Raw genomic sequence first — 21,601 nt, 5'->3', positions numbered from 1 at the left:
CTGAGGAGTGATCCGAAGCCCCTGCAGCTCTGTGTTCTCCATGCTCTCGTCTTTGGACCACAAGGAATGAAGCGCAAGGAGCAAGAGGAGTGTGTAAAGCAGTAAGGATTACATGAAGTGAGTGAAGAAAGCTCTCAGTGAATGAAAACAGGACCTGAATGAGTTTCTAGCCCTGGGTCAAGCTTTAGGAGTTACATAAGTTTAGGGATGGAAAAGAGGACCCTATTGTATAGATCAATAAGAGAAGACACAGAGGTCATCCATACATTAACAGAGACCAACCACCATCCCCGTGGGCCATTTAGAAATCAAGATCTCACTCTGCAGAGGAATGGGGAGATTCAAAATAGGAAAGTGGGATACATAGCAGGATTTCCACTGATGCACACTCATGCTGGATTGGGGGGGTGCCATTCCACCACAGGACCCCTTTCGTCCCTTTTTGTCCACTTAATGTTAGAATCTGTTCTCACTTGCCTCCTGTCTCACCCTTACAGAGTTTGGTCTGTCCTTGGGAAATCAGAGACCCTTTCCCGGGGTCATTAGAAGGCCTCTGAGCCTAGAATTGGGGAGAACAGCAAAACTCTCCTGGGGTCTCATGGGAATTCCTCCTCAGGCTTGGCTGTCAGATGCCTTCTCAGGACCTTTGAGTCCTTGGGCAAGCTCCTTTGGCTGTTGGAAGAGTCCAGTTATTTATCCCTAGTTCCACCTGCCATTCTGTGCCTGCCACCTGTGCTTCATGTCTGTCTGGTGGTGCACAGTTACAGGGCACACCCTACATCTCAGTGCAGCTGCCAGACTAAGGTCAGTATGGCCTCTTAGAGTCTCATTCCACTAGTCACTGGAGCTAGCTAGCAGCAGCACTCACAGCAGAGAGGCCTACAATGCCAGGGGCTTGCAATGATGGAACGGAGAGCGCCTTCCCCACATGAAGGCACACAGAGGCCAGGTAAGGAGGAAAGCTGCGGCTCACTGTAGAGGGAGGAAACATTTTGAACATATTTAAGCCACCACGCTTTGAGTTTTCCATTGCTTAAGCAGGAGGGATGGGTGGTATTAAGTGCCGTGGAAGTATGTGGCTAAGGGGACACTTGATGTACCTTGAAGACTTTCATTGTCTCAGAGAACTGTGCCTGAGTAGAACAAATAGGCTTCGGGGCAGGTGTCATCCAGAACATTCATGTTATCAGCAGGATCTGGCTTCTTTTTGCCATTTATCCTTGAAGCAATCATAAATCAGTCAGACCCACCACAAGGAGGTCAGTACTTCCCAAATCATGGCATGGTGGCATCTGCTCAGGTGAGCTATGAGCGACAGCAATGTACCATGGAAGGATGAGGTTAAGAAACTCCATTGCACATGTGCATCAAAAGGTCATTGGCAGCCCAGGAAGAAGAGGAGGTGGGGGTCACACTTTCGGGAAAGTTAATGCTGTGAAGGAAAGAAATATACTACTATCTGGTGTGAGGAGACAGGGTTACAGGAAGGTCACACAGTCATGCTCCACTTAATGATGAGGACACATTCTGATCAATGTGTCGTCAGGTGAGCTGCTGCTGCGCCAACATCCCTGTGTACGCACACAAACCAAGCTGACCACGTCACTAGGCAACAGGAATCTTTCAGCTCCTTTATAACCTTGTGGGATCACTACTGTATATGCAGACATCAAGCGCTGTGATGCTGTGTGTGATTGTATAAAATTCTTAGATGGAAGAAAGGAGCTTCTAAGAAAAAAAAAACGGGGGAGGAAGGTTAGAAAAAGAGGAGGGTTGTGAGGGTTCCCAGGGTGGGTTTTTTTGTTTATTTTGTTTTGTTTTTTGTTTTTTTGGGGGGGTTGTTTTTGGTTTTTTTGGGGGGGGTGTTTTTGGTTTTTTTTTTTTTTTGGCATTTGAACAGAGGAAATGATACAGAAAAGTCACAGTGGAGATGCTAGCAGGAGAACCCTGGGAGGTGGCATGCAGGGACAGCAGGAGCTTGTCACACTGCTCCCAGCTGTCATCTTGCTCAAGTGCTGTGTAGCAAGTCACCATAGGCAAGCAGCTTCAAGCAACATACGCCCACCTCCATTTCCATAGGTCTGAGTCTAGGTCCAGCAGGACTGGATTTCTGTCTGAATTCTCCTGAGGTACAGTGTCTGCCCACTGTCTGTCCTTCAGGAGTTCGGAGGCTCCCCAGGCTCCGTGGTTGCTAGTGGAACTCTGTTTATGGAGGTCCCCATATATTTTGCTAGCTGTCAGCTAGGGAGCTGTCTCAGTTCCCTGTCATATAGCCCCTCTGTGGCCATCTTCTTATACGCTGTCTGCTTTCTTCCCTGAAGCTGGCTGGGCATTTTCACTGGTGGTTTGAACCTCTTGGACTTCATGGACAGTCTTCCGATTACGTCAGGCCAACCCTGAATGATCACTTTTTTTTTTTTTTTGAGTCATCTGATTAGGGATCTTAGTTACATTTACAAATTACCTCCTATTAAATAGCAGGATCAAGAGAGTGACAGCCCATTATACTCCCAAATCTCACTTGCACTCAAGAAGAGAGAAGGTGAGGGGTGTAACTCAGTGATAAGGCACTAACTTAGCATAGATAGGCCCTGGATTCCATCTACAGTCACACACATACACAAACACACTCACTCACACACACATACACATGCATGCACACACATACCCCCTTCAGTCCAAGGCAGCCTATATCTTATACTTCCTTTGCTTTAGGTATATTTGGAAGAGAACGCCCACTGAAATAATCAAAACCTCTCAGATCTGACACTTTTCTTACCTCTCCCCCAAACTATCTCCCTGTGGGTGTCTGCACAGCTCTGTACCTACTCTTCACACAATGGCCTGCTAGCATCCACCAGTCAGCAGGAGGCTGGCCAAGGTTAAGGCTTCCTAAAAGCCCAGGTGACCAGGGTGCTAAGACTCCTGAGAAGAAGACAGAGTGGGTGGCAGCAGATGTGGGCTGAGCAATGGCTGCTTCCTTCCCAAGGGACACCTCTCCTTCCTGCTACCCACAGCTTGCTTGCCTGCCTGCCAAATATGGGACTCTGGTTTGATGATCCATTAACACTCCCTGACTTGCATCCTGTGTGTCACCCACCCATCCTTCATAAACGGCTGTCAGACTTAGCAAATAAAAACTCAGGGTGCCACTTAAATGTGAACGTCAATGACATTTTTAAAAAATATACATATTCCTCCACCTACTGTGCAGAACACTCACCTCCTGAAAGAATTGTTGTCTCTTTAAAATTCCGTTTAACCAGGCATCCTGCATTTTAGCTGTCAACAGTACCCAGAATTCTTAGCCAGTGAGTAGAAAAGTTGAGGAATCCAAATGTTGCTTGAGGACTAGGGATGTGGCTCAGTCAGAATGCTTGCCTGGTTCATGTGCTCTACAAGATAAACTGAGTGTGGTGGTACATTCCTCTAGCCCTAACACTAGAACTCAGGGATTCGAGGCCATCCTAGAAAGAGTTTGAAACACCACCAAAGCATGTCATTTTTAAAAGATCTTTCTTGGATGAAAAATCCATGTGTAAAAAAGTTTGAAATGGAGCTGGCTCAGTGCTTAAGAGCATGCACTGCTCTTGCAGAGGACCTGAGCTCTGTTCCCAGCACCCACCACAGGCAGCTCACAACTGCCTATAATTCTAGCTCTGTAGAACTTGACTCTTTTTCTGGCATCATGGGTACTGTACTCACATGCACGTGCACACACACAGAGAGACATGAGAGAGACAGAGACAGAGAGGAGAGATACATACAAGTAGAAACAAATCTTTATTTTAAAAAATACCACTTTGAAATGTCTGCGCACAGAGAAGACACGCTTCTCACCACAGTACACTCATCAGATAACTTGTCTCTGTTCTCCCTCCCCCAAACCCCCATTGGGGTTATCTGTTGCTGCTTAGTGTGCTTGTAATGTGATTCCTGCATCAAAACAAGATAGCTCCACTGCAGAGCCACATCTACCACACTGTATCTGCAAAATGGGAGGATGGGGTTAGTTTGCAGTCTCCAGAACACACACACACACACACACACACACACACCCACCACTGAGTAGATCAGCCCACCATGCCCTCGTTGATTTGTTTGCTCTCAGGGTGGTTCCTGGGAATGCGATTGGTAAGCACAAACTCCTAGGGGTGTGACAGAGTAAATTTTCTGGAGATTGAAAAATGACATTAGAGTAAAGTACCCAGGTCACTGGTCCAGGTATTCCCCCCTTCCTCCAGGTGAGCGAAGGCCCTGAAAGCCCAACTTCGTCAATCAGTATGAAATAAATTGTAACTCCACTTTCTGCCACCCCTACCTCCCAGTACCGCTGTATTTGGTGGCAGACCCTATTAGGAGGTCACCGAGGCTGAATAAGGTCAGAGCCTACCTTTATTTAAAGGGATTACTAATATCCTTACAAGGAAGAGATAGCTCATGGATAAGGCTGCTTACTGACCTGGGTTCCCAGCGACCACACCACACCTCACAACTGTCTCTAGTTCTAGAAGACCCAGTGCCCTCTTCTGTCCTCCACAGGCACCAGGCCTGCATGTGGTAGACAGACATACGTGTAGGCAAAATACCCATATGAATAAAAGTAACATTTTTTATTCCACTCAGCAGAAGCAGCAGGAAGGGGCAGACATGGGAAAAGACTTGTCTCTGCCTCCAGCTGGATGACCTTGGACAGATCACTTCCAGTCTGGGGCTCAGCCTTCTCATCTGAAAAATGGGATTTTTTTTTTCACATCCTAAGTTCATGTCTAAAGCTTCTTCCAGCTCTAGATGGCTCCCTTGTATGCCTGGCTCCACTCCTGTAAGCTCAATGCTGTGGTGTGGTGTGTAGAGACAGGGGGATCACGGAGGCTTACTGGCTATCAGTATAGCTCCAGGTTCAGTGAGAGACCCCATTTCAAGAGAATAAGGTAGAAAGTGGTAAAAGACACTCACCATCCTCCTCTGGCCTGTGTGTGCACAGAAAACAACATGAAAAGGTACTTGCTTGGTGTGTGTGTGTGTGTGTGTGTGTGTGTGTGTGTGTGTGTGTAAGAGAGAGAGAACACCAAGATCATCCCATCTTTCTCCTCACCTTGTAAGGATGACTCAAAAAAGATGGCCAGCTTTTGTGTAGAGGAGGCAACTCTTCCTCTCTCAGCCCTCAGCAGTGACTTGAAATGATGCTTTAATGGAATGAGGCTTCTGTCCTGCCGAACGGAGCCTCAGCTCTGACAGGAAGCAAGCATACCAGTCACGGTCTCTCTAAAGATATTGATAAAGTTCACCTCTGGGCGAACACTATTTACTATATGGAATTTGTTTAGCATAGTTATGGAAGCTGGCTGCCCCCCTCCACCACCCTCTCAGCCTCCCCTGAAATGTGGTAGGTAGAACAGGCCTGGGCCTCATCTGCCTTGGCTGTTGGCCCATCAGTCCCCCTGGATGTTCTTGTTTACATAATCTGTCTCCTCTCATGATGATTAAAGTGCTGATTCCTAAGCACAAGCAATTCTAAGACCTATAGCATGTAGGCAGCTCTGGTTCACAGACTCCATGCCCTGAGCTTGCTCTGGTAGACAATGATCCAAAAAAAGACATGGAATTATCTTCCTTTTAAAGAGACCTATAGGTCTCTTAGAAAAACCTATTAGGTCTTTAGTTAGAGGGAGGCCAGCTCCCCAATAGGAGTACCTCCTGTCTCAATCGTCCCCATATTCAAGGCAGCCAGGCATGCAAGAGAGACATTTAGAGCTGGAAGAGGTGTCTTAGTTAGGGTTTTACTGCTGTGAACAGACACCATGACCAAGGCAAGTCTTATAAGGACAACATTTCATTGGGGCTGGCTTATAGGTTCAGAATTGACCAACTGGAGGCAGAGGCAGTTCTCCTTGCAGGTCTGCCCTTCTTGCTTCCTATTTCCCATGCCAACTGGGGAGGTGGGGGTGGTTCCCAGTCCTGTGGGCACAGGGACCTTGGATCATCCTGTGTGGTGGTTTGACATTGATTTGGATGCATAAAGAGGGAGGTGTGACCTTGTTGGATGAAGTCTATCCCTGGGAGTAGGCTTTGAGGTTTCTAAAGCCCACACCAGGGCCATTGTCTTCCTCTTCCTGCTGCCTGCAGAACCAATGCAGGACTTTCAGGTACCTTGCCAGTATCATGTCTGCCTGCTTTCTACCATGCTTCATGTCATGATGATAATGGACTAAACCTCTGAACCTGTAAGCCAGCCCCAGTGAAATGCTTCCATTTATTAGAGTTGTGTGATCATAGTGTCTCTTCACAGCTATAGAACAGTGGCTAAGACATCCAGCTAAGAGCAACACCAGAGAAGACTTGCCCACCAAGATCTAAGGCTGTGGTAGGCTCCAGGTCTCCATTCTTGGGCCTGCAGTTACAGTAGCCCACCTAATCCTGTAATGGCACTGCCCAGGAAAATGCCTCTGTGTCGCCTCCTGAGAACTCCGTCCAGGGGCAGAGGACTGGGAAAAGATCCACAGCCATGGAAGATAACATATAGAGATGTGACACAAGCACACCAGCTCTGAAAATGAAGAAGGAGCCGTCCTAACTGTGATGGAAATCAGGCCCTACCAGTTACCAGCTTGGCTTGGGCCACATGTCAAATTTCTCACCTGTAATAGCCCTCCAGATCCATGGTATCCACTTTGGCAGATTTAAGTAATTGTCATTCAAAAACCAGTTAGAAAAGAGAAATTATGAATGGACTGAACACACAGGCTTTTTTCTTGTCACTGTTCCTCAAACAATATATCTAAGGTCTATTTGCATAGCATTTCCATTGTAGGAGGTATAGTAATTTAAAGTATAGAAAGCATGCACGGAGGTCTTATGCAAATACTGTACTGAATCTAAGGGACTTGAGCACCCGGGGCCTTGGAGGCCTATGGGGTGATGGAAGGCATCCTGCTACCAATTCCCAATGGGAATAGAAGATGACTGTATTTACCTCATCGGATTGTGCTGTGGCTCCAAGAGAAGGGGCATGGAAGGTGTCCAGCAGAAAGTCATTGTTGCCGGGCGTGGCGGCACTCGCCTTTAATCCCAGTACTCGGGAGGCAGTCGGATTTCTGAGTTCGAGGCCAGCCTGGTCTACAAAGTGAGTTCCCAGACATCCAGGGCCATACAGAGAAACCCTGTCTCGAAAACAAAAACAAAAACAAAAACAAAAACAAGAAAGTCATTGTGCTGTGGGGCAATTTGACCAGTAGGGAAAATACAGGAGGTGAGGATCCGCAAGTCCACAGGCTGGAGTCTCCTGGACATATATGGCAGAGCGGAGAGCAGCTGCAGAAAAAACACAGTGAGAAAGCAAGGAGATAGGACGGGGCTCCGGAAAGGGCTCCCAGCCGTGCCTGGTTACTGGGGCTACCATTTCCCTTTCTTCCTTGCTTATAGGAGCTCTTGATAACTATGCAGTGACTTGGATGAGTGTCTCCCAAAGTCAAAGTGTGTTAAAGGCTTAGTCCACAGGGTGGTGCTATTGGAAGGTGATGGAATCTTTGAGAGGCGGAGCCTAGTGCGAGGTCCTTGGTCACTAGGGGTGTGCCCTTTGACCTGGATCCCAGTTCATAAGATAAATTGCCTGCTCTGCCCTGAACTCACATTGTGACGGGCTGCCTCAAACTAGTTAGCCCGCCTAATCCCCAAACAGAACGTCCAGAACCATGAATCAAAAGAAACCTTTTCTTTCTATAAGTTAATTGTCCCAAGTGTTTTCTTATAGTAACCTACAGCTGAACAATACAGGCTGTATATTCCTTAACCAAAAGAAAAACTAGCCCAAAGTTTGCTCTAGCCAAACAATTCAACGGCAACACACAGCACAACAAACAAAGCTGAGAGCTGGGATGCGTGAGTATTTGTTGCAAGAAGAGTCAATCGAAGACGATCGAATGAATTTAAAGCAGCTAAAATCCGCACAGAACCTCCTAGTTCCTTCTCCACCTCCACCACACTAGGGTAGCTTGGAAGCTAGAGAAAGAGGGATAAAATCCTTTAGGCAAGCATTCTTCCCCCGGCCAGAATCTTAGTGAAGGTTGGGGGATCCACCAGGCAGCTCCATGGGGGCACCCAGGGGACCTTAGTCCGAGCAGCTCCTACTGATTCATTTTCTTGAAAGGAGCTAATCCTTGCTCTCTCTCTCTGAGGGAGGCCTCTGCCACAGCTTAGCTTCCTCACAAATGTCAAATGACCTCATCCTTATGCCTCCTGTGCAGTCGGAGTGTAATAAAAACAATGGATGCACACGCAAAGTTCAGGCCTAGCCATCCTGCACTTAATTGGATTCGAGGAGAGGAAGCAATACTTTCTCCCTCAATAGCCTCACCTCCCATAATCCCTTCTCCAGTGGAACCGCCCCTACCACTACTGACGTCACAATGTGGTTCACAGACTCACCACGTCCACATCACCTGGGTGCTAGCTACGAATAAACAGTCTCGGACCCCCAGACCTACTATCTGGGCTGTCACCAGCTTCCTGATGTGGGTGCCTATTGCAGGCTATGGAGGAGGATGCTTTGCCAGTTGAGAGACATACAGATGGCTACATACCACACCCAGAGATTCTGAAGTCAGTGGTGTGAGAAAGGATGGGGCTTCAGAAGAATTTCAAACTCTCCTGAGAATCTACACTGAGTAGTCCTGAGAGCCTTCAACAGGGTAGGGGATAGGAATTTATTCCCAAAGGATTTGTGGCTTGCAGCTGGGGTGGCCATAACATTCCTCACACATGAGCTGGCATCGGACCTCCCCAGAAGGCTTGTCACAGAGCCGGCCTTTGCAATCAGCAGGCCTGGGAATTTGGTTTTCAGTAGCTGTTGCTACTTTGCTTTGTGCTAGGAATTTTGCTCAGGGCTATGGGTGGATCTCAGAGTCTTTCTTACACATCAGGGTAGCCAACTGCTCTACCACTGAGCTACACCCCCAGTCCTGAAAGTGTGTCCGTCTTTCTCTCTCTCTCTCTCTCTCTCTCTCTCTCTCTCTCTCTCTCTCTCTCTTTCTTTCTTTCTTTCTTCTTTCTTTTTCTTTCTCTCTTTCTTTCTTTTTTTCCGAGACAGGGTTTCTCTGTGTATCTCTGGCTGTCCTGGAACTCACTCTGTAGACCAGGCTGGCCTGGAACTCAGAAATCCACTACCTCTGCCTCCCAAATGCAGGGATTAAAGGCATGGGCTACCACTGCCTGACAACTCTAAAACTCTTAAACCCCCAAAATAAAAGCCTAAAATTAAAAAAAAAAACAAAAACCCAAAAACCCTAACACACTCTAAGATCCTTAAAAAAAAAAAAAAAAAAAAAAAACAGAAAAAACACTAAACATACACTAAAACACCCAACTCTAAAACACTCTTCTAAAAACCCTACAAAACCCTTTTTAAAAAAACTCTAGCCAGACGAAGGTGGCACACGCCTTTAATCCCAGCACTTGGGAGGCAGAGGCAGGCTGATTTCTAAGTTTGAGACCAGCCTGGTCTACAAAGTGAGTTCCAGGACAGCCAGGGATACACAGAGAAACCCTGTCTCGAAAAAAAACAAAAACAAAAAACAAAACAAAACAAAACAAAAAAACCCACACAAGAACCAAAAATGACCCTAAAACTTTTTTTTTTTCCCAGATAGGGTTTCTCTGTGTATTCCTGGCTGTCCTGGAGCTCCCTCTGTAGACCAGGCTGGCCTCGAACTCCGAAATCTGCCTGCCTCTGCCTCCCAAGTGCTGGGATTAAAGGCGTGCGCCACCACAGCCCGGCTGAAAATGTGTATTTCTAATGAGTTCCTTGGTGAAACAGATGGTTTGGAAACCTCACAGAGGAACACTAGGAAGGATTCTTGGCTTCACCTCTTGAACCTTCTCCTCAGCCCATCTGTGTACTTGTTTATAAATATAAAATGGACTGAGAAACACCCCACCCTTTGGTCTGGAAGTGTAGCATAATCACAAAGCACTGCCTAGCAAACACAGGTTCTGGGCTCCATCCCTAACACTGGAGGGGGGGGGGGACCCTTCCACCCTTGGTATCTAACATTCCCCAGTATCTGAAGGGACTTTCATTACCAACCATTTCTCCAAGGCTGTCTGATAGCTCTGACCCATCATTAGCAAGGATCCTCTTAACAGTGTACCCAGATCCCCGCTTATGCCTGAAGCCACCTCTTAGTTCTTTTCCATCCTCGTTTCTTGCCTGTAGATCATTCAGGCTTGAACCTGATTTATCTCCCCACCGTAAGACACCCCTGTACCCCGCTGCCGAGGTCCCTGTATCTACTGCGATAGCTCTGAACACAAGCTTGGCCTAGTGACCTTCAATAGGGGTCACCTTTTTCTTTTTCTTTTTAAATGTAGTCCCTTTAACTCCACCTAACCTAGATGATCCTCATGACAGGCCTCTGAGGTCATCATCCGGACCTGGGTTAAGAAATGCAGAAAGTGAGGCACAGGGCAGAGATAAGTGATTTGCCTGAGGTAGCCTAGCTATAATGAGTGTGGAAGGCGGAGCTAGCTCTGGGGCCCTAATTCTCTGCCAGGTGCAGTTCAGTTTAGGAATGAGTTTGTTTTAAGAACAACCTGGGGCTCTTTCTTCTGCCAGAGCCTTCCTCTCAGCCATATCAGCACAATCAGGCAGGGGAAAGCACCAGAAGGTCCTGCATCCTCCTTCTTGTCCTCTGGGGCGTGTTTCCCAGCTGCTCAGGGCCTGCTGCTGTTCCCTAAAGAGCCGCCTCCATGCCTTTTCCTGAAACATCCGCATTCCTTCTTCCACCTTCAAAAGAACTGCCCTGTCACGGCACACAGGTGAGCTCGGTCCCTCCCAGGGCCACCTGCCTTTAATACCAGGTTGTGACAAAGTGATAAGACCTATCATGTGACAGTTAAAGTATTCATGCCAGAGCCCCCGATGATTCAGCCATTCACTCCTCCGGCCATTCCGCTATTATCCATAGAACATTCCTGATGCTGGGAATTGAAACACAGACCGTCTTTGTGCATAATTTTAAAAAAGTAATAATAATTACAAGCTATATCCACTCTGTAGAAATAATACTTCAGATGTCTAATTAGGGGGCTTAGTTTTTTGGGGGGTTGTTTGTTTTTTGTTTTTTGGGAGGCGTAGGACAAGGTGTCATTATAAGAGTTTGAGGCTAGGCTGGCCTCAAACTCTTGACAATCTCCTGCCACCGGAGCACTAGGATATAGGGCTATATGGCTACAGTGAGCTTCAATAGTTGAATTTGGATTTTCTGCCTTTAAAAAGTCCATGAGGGGGCTGGAGAGATGGCTCAGAGGTTAAGAGCACTGACTGCTCTTCCAGAGGTCCTGAGTTCAATTCCCAGCACCCACATGGTGGCTCACAACCATCTGTAATGAGATCTGATGTCCTCTTCTGGTCTGCCCGAAGACAGCAATAGTGTACTCACATACATAAAATAAATAAATCAATCTTTAAAGAAAGAAAGAGCTGGGCAGTGGTGGCGCATGCCTTTAATCCCAGCACTTGGGAGGTAGAAGCAGGTAGATTTCTGTGTTCGAGGAGGCCAGACTGATCCATGACAAAAGTCTATGAGATCATTCATGATTTATTATAGGACAGGTTTTTTTGTACAGGGATTTTGCCCAGCTCTAGGTTAATGTAAGTGTTAGGATACAGTGGGCTGACACAAAGAGTTGAAGGGGCTTGCAGCCCCATAGGAAGAACAACAATATGAACTAACCAGTACCCCCAGAGCTCCCAGGGACAAACCCACCAACCAAAGAATACACATGGTGGGAATCGTGGCTCCAGCTGTATATGTAGCAGAGGATGGCCTTGTGGGAGGTTCTATGCCCCAGTGTAGGAGAATGCCAGGACCAGGAAGCAGGAGTGGGTGGGTTAGTGAACAGGGGTACTGGGGAGGGGATAGGGGGCTTTGGGGGGGGGTGGAACCAGGAAAGGAGATAACAGTTGCAATGTAAATAAAGAAAACATCTAATTTTAAAAAAAGGGATACAGTGGGCTAAGCTACAATTGGCAGTAGGTAAGATGGCTTGTTATTGTTATTTTGTTTGTTTGTTTGTTTTTTGAGACAGGGTTTCTCTGTGTAGCCCTGGCTGTCCTGGAGCTCACTTTGTAGACCAGGCTGGCCTCAAACTCAGAAATCCGCCTGCCTCTGCCTCCTGAGTGCTGGGATTAAAGGTGTGTGCCACCACACCCGGCTTGTTATTGTTATTTTTAATATTTATTTATTTGTGAGAACACTGTTGCTGTCTTCAGACACACCAGAAGAGGGTGTCAGATCCCATTACAGATGGTTGTGAGCCACCTTGTGGTTACTGGGAATTGAACTCAGGACCTCTGGAAGAGCAGCCAGTTCTCTTAACCTCTGAGCCATCTCTCCAGCCCCTGTTATTGTTATTTTTGTTGTTATGAGACAAGACCTGGTGTATCACAGGCTGGCCTTGAACTCTAAAACTAACTGTGTAACTGTACTACTTAGATTTTGTCAACGAGGCACAAGCTAGAGTCAACTCGAAAGAGAACATCACAACTGACAAAAGGCCTCCATCAGGATGGTAAGCAGTCTGTGGGGGCATTTTCTTAACTGATGATTGATGTGGGAGAGCCCGGTCCACTATTGGAGATGCCACCTGGACACGTGGTCATGTGATCCTGGGTTATATATGAAGCAAGCTGAGGAAACTGTGGGGAGTGAGCCAGAAGGCAGTATTTCTCCATGAGTTCAGCTTTGGTCCATACTTCCAGGTTCCTTTACTGACTGCCCTTCATTATAGACTATTGACTGGACAATTAAATGAACCCCTTTCTCCACAGGTTGCTTTTGATCACGATATCTATCACAGCAACAGAAAACCAACTAGAGCAGGAGCTGGCCTCAAACTTCTGATCCTCCAGCCTCCACCTCCCAACTCTTGAGATTACAAGCATATGTCCCCATGTCTCACTTATACAATGCTGGGACTCAAACTTAGGACTTTGATCATGTTAGTCAAACAACTAAACTTTTACAAAAGCTTTATTTTATGTGCATTGGTGTTTTGCCTCCACCTATCTTTGAAGGTGCTGGATCCCCTGGAATTGGAGCTACAGATAGTTATGAGCTGCCATGTGGAGGCTGGGTATTGAACCTAGATCCTCTGGAAGAGGAGTCGCCCTCTTAACCATTGAATAATCCCTCCGGCCCCTGCACAAACTTTTAACTTGAGCTATTTTCAACTCAGGGTGGCATTACTTGAATGCTCCCTTATAAATCTGGGGATACCTGCTCAAGGAAACCATAACTGCCGACCTCAAGGGGGTTTACCAAGAAGACTAGGAAACCAGGGAACACAAGCCCAAAATGACAGAGAGCCCACCTGGCTTCACTCCTGCTGCCTAGAGCAGAACCTAGAGCCTGGTAGCTGCTCAATGAGGATTCAATGGATGAATAAATGAATGAATGAACTAAGGAATGAATGTGTGAGTTGGAAGGGCAACCACCTGAGGGATTGCCCTCTTCTCTCTTTCCAACAGAGCCTGGAACACCGAAGCCTGATGTGAATGATATGTCTGTTTGGGGGTTCTAGTTCAATCAACTATGATTACCCAATTGCTAGCACATTTCAGTCTCTCCAACCAGGAAGCCAGCCTCTGAGAAGTCTCCCTGGAAGGTTCGTAGCCCCTCAGGAGGCAGTGGCAAAACACTGTATGTGAAATGAATCAAAAGCTGAAGAAGAGAGAGAGCAGGAGGGGGAGGAAGAGGGGAGGAGGGGAAGAGAGAGAGAGGAGAAAGAGGATTGGCAAAGAAGAGGAGAAGCAAGAAGAAAGGGGGTGCTCATCCATTGTCTCCCCCAGAGCTTTCCTGGGTGTAGCTCTGTAAGTTCCTTAACAAGAAATTCCTGAGTCCTATACGCAACCTGGCTGTGGGGGCAGGGGAAGCTTGGAATCCAGAAGGGGAAGCCTGGAGGCCAGGGCAAATAAGAGGAGGCCTGGGAGGCCAGGGCAACCTATTAATCACAGGAAGCAAAGAGCCACTGCTGACTTGCTTGCCTCTGGGGTAGGGGCTGGGGATGGTTTTTCTCTGACTACGTGATGCAGGGCAGGAATTGGGATCAAGGGTTAGGGTCTGGTGTTGGTAAATCAGACTTCAGATCTCTCCAATCACCATGCAGGTCTTGGTTTTTTTTTTTTTTCAAATGGAGAATGAGCCATCCTTCTTATCTCCATAAATAACAGGGCCCAGCTGCCCTGGCTTCTAACTCTGATGACTCCACTCGCTATCTGATGGAGAAAGGAATGAGGTAGAAGGCTTGGAGTGTGAGTGGTTAGCTTGATTGCTAGCCCAGGGCCTCCTCTTGAGCCCAGCTGGAGGAGAACAAAGGAACAGGGCTTTCTCTTAATTGCTGCTCAAGGTTTTCTGGGACACAGGGAACGTAGCCAGGAATTCAGCCAGGAAGGTTCTAGGTTTATCTACGGGTACAAAGTTGCCGCCTCCCTTTTCAGCTCCCCCTTTCTCCCCTGATCTTCCCAGGTCAGCCCCTAGAGATCATAGGAGACTCTGGCAGGCTTTGCCATCTCTGGCTTCCCTGAAAGCCACCCCCATCTCAGTGTTTGCACAGTGCCTCCTCTTGATGTCCTTTACACTGCCCCCCACACACACACACACAACTTAAACACCACAAGGAATTGTTCCCATCATCCCTAGGCAGATATCTTCAGTTCCTTAGCTCTCTCTGTATGCTTTAGGGAGAATCCATCAGCCCTAGTTACCACCTACTCCAGCCTACACTCATTCCCTACACACTGCTGGGGCCCACTCTAACTTAACGGTCATGGCACTCATTTGAACTAAATGCTACTCAGCCATTAGCCTATATCTTGCTAGTTATTGCCCTGGTGACAGTCTCCTAGGTGACAACTTCCCACTTCCTCCACACTCTGACATCTCCTTGTCCTCCGCCCTTTCTTTCCTTGCAGATGACGGTCTTGCTTCCTAGCTCATTCAACAAACTGAAGCCATCCCCAGCCTCCGCCACCACACCCTCCAGCCTGCCTTCCCACTTTCCACTGAGAATGAACTGTCACGTCCCAGCCAACACCGTCCCCACTCATCCATCCGTGCACAGCTGGCTCCCGCAGGCCTCTCCTTTCCCTGCATAGCCAATTATTCCCTCAGCTCTGCTGCACTCTGCTGCAAATGAACCTCTCATTTTTTTCCCATCTCAAAAATTATAGCCTGCGCGGCAGCACACACCTATGATTCCCAGCTCATAGAAGGCAGACTAGGAAGAGGAGTTCAAGGTCATCCTTAGCTACATAGCAAGTCTGAGGCCAGCCTGAGCTACGTGAGACACTATATAAGTACAATTGGAACCTAACTGCTGAGCAGAGCAAAGAGGTAAGAAAAGCTGAGAGGGTTGAGCAGTTCTAACCACCCCCATCCAGAACACAGCCTTTGATCCTCGAAAGACATGCTTTCCAGAGTGTACACCTACTCAGTGGACCAGGAGACTGTTTCGGGAGCTGAGAAGCAGAACAAACAGATAAATATTTGCATCAAGCACTTTACCCACTGAGCTGCCTCAGAAGCCAAGAGCTTGTCTCCTTTTCGTCGTGAGAGATAAAACATATAGCAAAATGATGAGAGCAGTAATGTTCCCATGGCCCAGAAACTCTCTGCTTTCGTACATCCCCGAAGGTAGTCAGAGCTAGGACTCAAAGAATAAAATAAAAAAATAAATAAATAAAAAAATAAAGCATGGTAGCAGCTTTATTCACAAACAGCAGAAGTATGGAAGCGGTCAGCATTCTTCCACAGAGAGCAAAGCAGGCTATAGCCACAGTGTGAAATAATATCCAAGCTCACAAAAGAATGAATTGCTGGTATGTGTTACAGCGTGGATGGATCTTCAAATCTCCATGCTGGCAATATTTTTAGTGTACTTGACATTGCTGTACATTTCAATAATTCACTCCTTTTTGGTGGTAAGATTACGTTGTATACCATGCCCGTGTCTGCTCCTATGTCTCTTTTTAAATTATTTACACTTGTTTACCATTTACTTCTTTTTGGTGTCAATTTGTGTGTGCACGGTGGGGGGTGCAGAAATGAGCAATGGCGTGCACACGAAGGTCATAAAACTATGGGGTCAGCTCTCTCTTTCTGTTATGCAGGTCCCAGAAATAGAACTTGAATCTCCCTTTGACCATGTAAGTCCCAGGGATGGTACTCAGGACATCAGGTGTGGGGGCAACCACCTTTACCTGTCGAACCATCACCTAGCCCTTCATTTATTTTTTTTTCTTGATTGGCATTTGAGATATTCCAAATTTGGAATATTGTGACTAAAACTGCTAAAGCAGATAGACAGACAGACAGACAGACACATACATACGTACATGAATACATGAGTAAATTCTGAGTCAAAGAAACCAGACCAATAAGAACAAATATTGTATGATTTTTGTTTATGTGAAATGTCTAAATAGGCAAATTCACAGAGGCAAAAACAAGCCTAGCGAATTCCCAGTGCTGAGGAAAAGGCAGAGTGGGGCTTGGTTACTGCTTAGAGTTACGCAGTTTATTTTTAGAGTAAGAAAACATTTTGGAAAGCTGGGAGTAGTAGAGCATTCCTGTGATCCTTGCACTCAGGAAATGGAGACAGGAGGATCAGAAGTTCAGTGCCAGTCTTGACCATATCATGTGTTTGAGGCTAGCCTGGGCTACTTTCTATTTTAAAAGAAGAGAAAAAAAGAAAAGGAAAAATGTTTGGAAGCAGATGGAGGGAGATGGTAGCTATACCACACTGTGAATATGCATAATACTATTGAGTTGTATTCTGTCTTAGTTAGGGTTTTATTGCTGTGAACAGACACCATGACCAAGGCAAGTCTAATTTAATTGGGGCTGGCTTACAGGTTCAGAGGTTCAGTCCATTATCATCAAGGCAGGAGCATGGCAGCATCTAGGCAGGCATGGTGCAGGAGGAGCTGAGAGTTCTGTCTTCATCTGAAGGCTGTTAGCAGAATACTGACTTCCAGACAACTAGGATGAAGATCTTAAAGCCACACCCAGTGATCTACTCTAACAAGGCCACACCTTCTAATAGTGCCACTCCCTGGGCTGAACATACACAAACCATCACATATACAAAAAAAAATTAAAAGCTCAAATGTCATATTTTATGTTACAAATATTTTGCTACAAAAAAATTAGTGGTATACCAAAAACCATGGACTTGTAAACTTTATTTTTATGTTTTAGAAGCTCAAGGACATTTTTATTGAGTTTAAAAGCAAAACTACAGAATGGGCAAAGCGGACATTTGGTGGCTCTCAGGAAGAAGATAGATTAGAGGAAGAGACAGAGCCCTTTGAGTGAGGCGTGAAGAGCCTCAAGGTGACTGAATGGAGCAGGGACGGGTAAGGAAGCCCAAGGTGTCAGGCAAGCCTGTCCAGGCTCTGACCAGTATCCAAACGAAGGGATAAGAGACAGAAGAAGGAAAGGAAAAAAGTTACATTCTGAGTCTGCCCAAAAAGCAGGCATGCCCAGCCGAGCTACATAGCGCCTGAAGCAATCAACTGCTTTATTTTGAATTGTTAATTTTATTTGTTACCATTGCCATTGGCATGTATGATGTATGAAGCACATATGAGGAAGTATGTGTTTACCATGGTGCTGGAGGGTCAGTGGGCAACCTTCTCTCCTTCCACCCTTACACTGATTCCAGGGATTGAACACAGGTCGCGTGCACATCTTTACCTGATGACCCAACCATGTCCAATATGAACTGTCTCTCAATGAAACTAGTAAAAATATAACTTTAAGTACAACAAAATGGTTCAGTGGGTTAAAAAAAAAAAGACTTGTCATCAAGCCTGACAACCTGAGTTCAATTCTGGGAACCCATGTCATAGAGGGAAAGAATGAATCTATTTATTTATTCATTGTCCTCTGACCACCACACAAACACCATGGCAGGCACTAGGAAGCTTGCATTCGTGTGTGTGAGCGTGTGTGTGTGTGTGTGTGTGTGTGTGTGTGTGTGTGCACCTCACAGACACCAATATCTCCTAACCATCCCTGCTATCCTTCAACCCACTAAAGTGACTAAAGAAAGCCCCTAGCTTCCCTTCTCGGTCAGCACAGCACAGTCTTACATAGGCATTCCTAGGCACAGATATTTATTTATTTATTTATTTATTTATTTATTTATTTATTTTGATTTTTCGAGACAGGGCTTCTCTGTGTATCCATGGCTGTCCTGGAACTCACTCTGCACACCAGGCTGGCCTCGAAGTCAGAAATCCTCCTGCCTCTGCCTCTGCCTCCCAAGTACTGGGATTAAAGGTGTGCACCACCACTGCCTGGCTTTTTGGCCTGGTTTCCAATTGTATACAAAGGAGATTATATAGAAAGCATTCTTCTGTGTCTGTCTTCATTTCATTCTGTATATTTCTGAGCTACAAAATGTTATTGGGGTGAGGTCCAGTCTGTTCCTTTCCATTGCTCTTCCAGAGTGTCCCACTAAGTGACTATATCTGTTCTAGTGCTGGTGACGTTTCTCTGCCGGGAGTATTCTTAGGTGTTCGAAGGGTGAGAATTTCTGCTTCTGGGAGTTATGCATGGCTCAGTTTCAGTAGAAAATGCTTAACTATTTGTGAAGAAGTTGTAGTTTGCACTTCTATTGGTGGCTCTTGGAAATTCCCATTGTTGTTTCCTTGCAAGGACTTAGTACTGTCACTTCAAATTTAGCTATTCTGGTGGCTGTGCGAGAGTGTCTCCCTTTGGTCATACTGTCCACTTCCTTGATGACTCGTAAGGTTCAGCCCCTTGTCCTAGGTTTCTTCCAGCTTTCTTGAAATGCTTGTTCAACTCTTCTGTCTTCTGCTTATTGATCCGTTGGTGTCCTTTCCTATCTTCAATAGAAGCTCTTTGTCACATACTCGAATTGCAAGTATCCACCCCTCCATGTGGCTTGCCTTTGCCTTCATGGAACTGTCTTTTAATGAGGAGGAAAAAAAAAAAAACAAGTTGGTTTGAAAATTCAGTCACATTTAGCAAGCCTTTCAATTAATGATGAGTGCTTCCTGTAGACTAAAGCAATAGATTAAAACAATTGTTTGATTTAATTAAGCAATTAAAACAATCTTTCCTGACCTCAAACTCATGAAGACATTTTTTTATATTATTTTATTTTATTCACATGTCAAATGTTATCCCTTTTCCTGGTTTCCCCTCTGCAAACCTCCTATCCCATACCCCCTCCCCCTGTTTCTATGAGGGTGCTCCCTCACCCACCCACCCACTCCCACCTTCCTGCCCTGGTATTCTCCTACACTGGGAAATCGAGCCTTCACAGGGCCTCTTCTCCCACTGATGCCATATAAGGCCATCCTTTGCCTCATATGCAGCTGGAGCCATGGGTCCCTCCATGTGTACTCTTTGGTTGGTGGTTTAGACCCTGGGAGCTCTGGGGGTACTGGTTGGTTGATATTGTTGTTCTTCCTCTGGGGTTGCAAACCCCTTCAGCTCCTTCAGTCCTTCCCCTAACTCCTCCATTGGGGACCCCATGCTCAGTCAGATGGTTGGCTGCATGCATCTGCGTCTGTATTGGTCAGGCAGAGCCTCTCAGGGGCAGCTATACCAGGCTCCTGTTAGCAAGCACTTCTTTACATCAGCTATACTGTCTAGGTTTGGTGTCTGAAGATAGGATGGATCTCTAGGTGGGGCAGTCTCTGGATGGCCTTTCCTTCGGTATCTGTTCCACTCTGTCCATGAAGTTCCTTTTGACAGGAGGAATTCTGGATTAATATTTTTGAGGTAGGTGTGTGGCTCCATCCCTAACCGGAAGCCGTGCTTAACCACTGGATATAGGTTCTATCTCCCCTTTGTTGGGTATTTCGGCCAATATCCTCCTGTTGGGTCCCTGGCATCTGGGACTTTCAAGTAGCTACCCCCAGTTCCCCTTCCTCTACTTTCAAATTCCTGACCCTCTGTACTTCTCCTCCAACTCCTCCCATATCTGAACTGCCCCCCCCCTTTCCTCTCCTCCTCTTCTCTCCCTCCCAGATCCCTCTCTCCCTCTACATCCTGAGATTCTTTTCTTCCCCCTTCTGAGTAGGACTATAGCATCCACACTTCTCTCCAGCCATCATGAAGACATTCTTGTTACAAGGAAATTTGGGTTCCCTCTTTTCGACTCTCAGTGCTCTGGGTGGAGGCTCTACATTGAGAAAAGGACTTTTGGGTAGGACAAGTAAGTCATCTCACTAAGGGGACATGTAGTCATTCTGTCTCCTTAACATGACTTTAGATGAACCAGCTTTCCCTGGGGATGTATCCTTGGCCAGATGATTGACACACCCATCAGGATCAAATCTTTCCAGGAGGAGACAATCACATGTAATATTTTGGGTAGCTTAGAATGGGTCTTCACCCAGGTCCAGAAGTAGAACTTATAACCTATTCTTTCTTCTTTTGGGCCTAGACAAAACCCAAATCCCTACAGCTTTTCATTTGGAAACTTAAATTCTGAGTAGCAAAGATGTTGGGTACCTTTCTAATGTTACCAAGGAAACAGGAGGTAGGACCAAAGCCTCAATGGCCTCTAAGGTTACTGTTACAGTCTTACCTCACCTAAAGTTTTGCTATTTACCCTTCTATAGGCTAGTTTTTATTTTCCCTGGAATTGATTGTAAATATAGGTGCCTACTTCCCACCAACCCATTTAGAGAAACAATCATCTTTCTCCCTATCCTGAAAGATTGCCTTTGTCATAAATATGTGTCATAAAGGGTACATAGCTTTGAAGAATTGTTTCTTGGCTTTCTGTCATAGTAATTTATTTTCTGACTTTTTACCAATTGTATACTATCAGTTTAGTGACTATCAGTTTATGCTAAGTCTCAGTATACAGAGGGGCAAGGCTTCTCACTCCATTCTTTAAGCATGCCTCAGCTCTTCCTGGACTTTTGACTTTCCATAAAACTTTAATATACACCAGTCAGTGGTGGCGCACGCCTTTAATCCCAGCACTCAGGAGGCAGAGGCAGGCAGATCTCTGATTTCAAGGCCAGCCTGGTCTACAAAGCAAGTTCCAGGACAGCCAGGGCTACACCGAGAAAACTTATCTTGAAAAACAAAAACAAAACTACCGTGAATGTATCAAGTTCCAGAGGCACAGAGAACATAAAACACCTTTGAGGTTTGGATTGTGAATGTATAGACTATGAAGAGTATCTCTACAGTACTCATATTTCCAACTGTGCAACAGTTCTCATTGGCTTACTTTACAGTCCCCAGTAATGCCTTTAAAAATAGCTTATTAATTCTCTGAGAATTTCATACAATGGATTTTGATCATACTCACCACTCACTCTTCTCCCTAGCTCCTCCAAGTCCCACCCCCACCTCTCCACCCTCTCCAACTTCATGTCTTCCTTTTTTAAAATTTAATAACCCATTGACTCTAATTTGTGCTGTCTCTATACTTCTGGGCATGGAGCCATCTACGTGAGTGTAGTCTACCTACCAGGAGCCACACCTTTAAAGAGAAGTACCTTCTCCTTCGCCCACCCTAACCCCACGACATTAACTATCCATAGCTC

At 46.1% G+C, this 21,601-nt stretch overlaps 1 long non-coding RNA gene across 1 annotated transcript; it reads left to right on the top strand.

Moving 5' to 3' along the window:
- Nucleotides 1–833: 833 nt before the first annotated feature.
- Gm14635 (predicted gene 14635) lies at nucleotides 834–16,051 on the top strand. Its single transcript, NR_045321.1, has 4 exons — nucleotides 834–949; nucleotides 12,492–12,567; nucleotides 13,526–13,662; nucleotides 14,969–16,051. It is a non-coding gene; the product is annotated as a predicted gene 14635 (long non-coding RNA).
- Nucleotides 16,052–21,601: the final 5,550 nt, after the last annotated feature.

This window comes from Mus musculus, chromosome X, assembly GCF_000001635.26.
Source record: "Mus musculus strain C57BL/6J chromosome X, GRCm38.p6 C57BL/6J".
Classification (NCBI taxonomy): domain Eukaryota; kingdom Metazoa; phylum Chordata; class Mammalia; order Rodentia; family Muridae; genus Mus; species Mus musculus.
The sequence above is the reverse complement of the archived record's forward strand: the minus strand, read 5'-3'. Positions and strand labels throughout refer to the sequence as shown.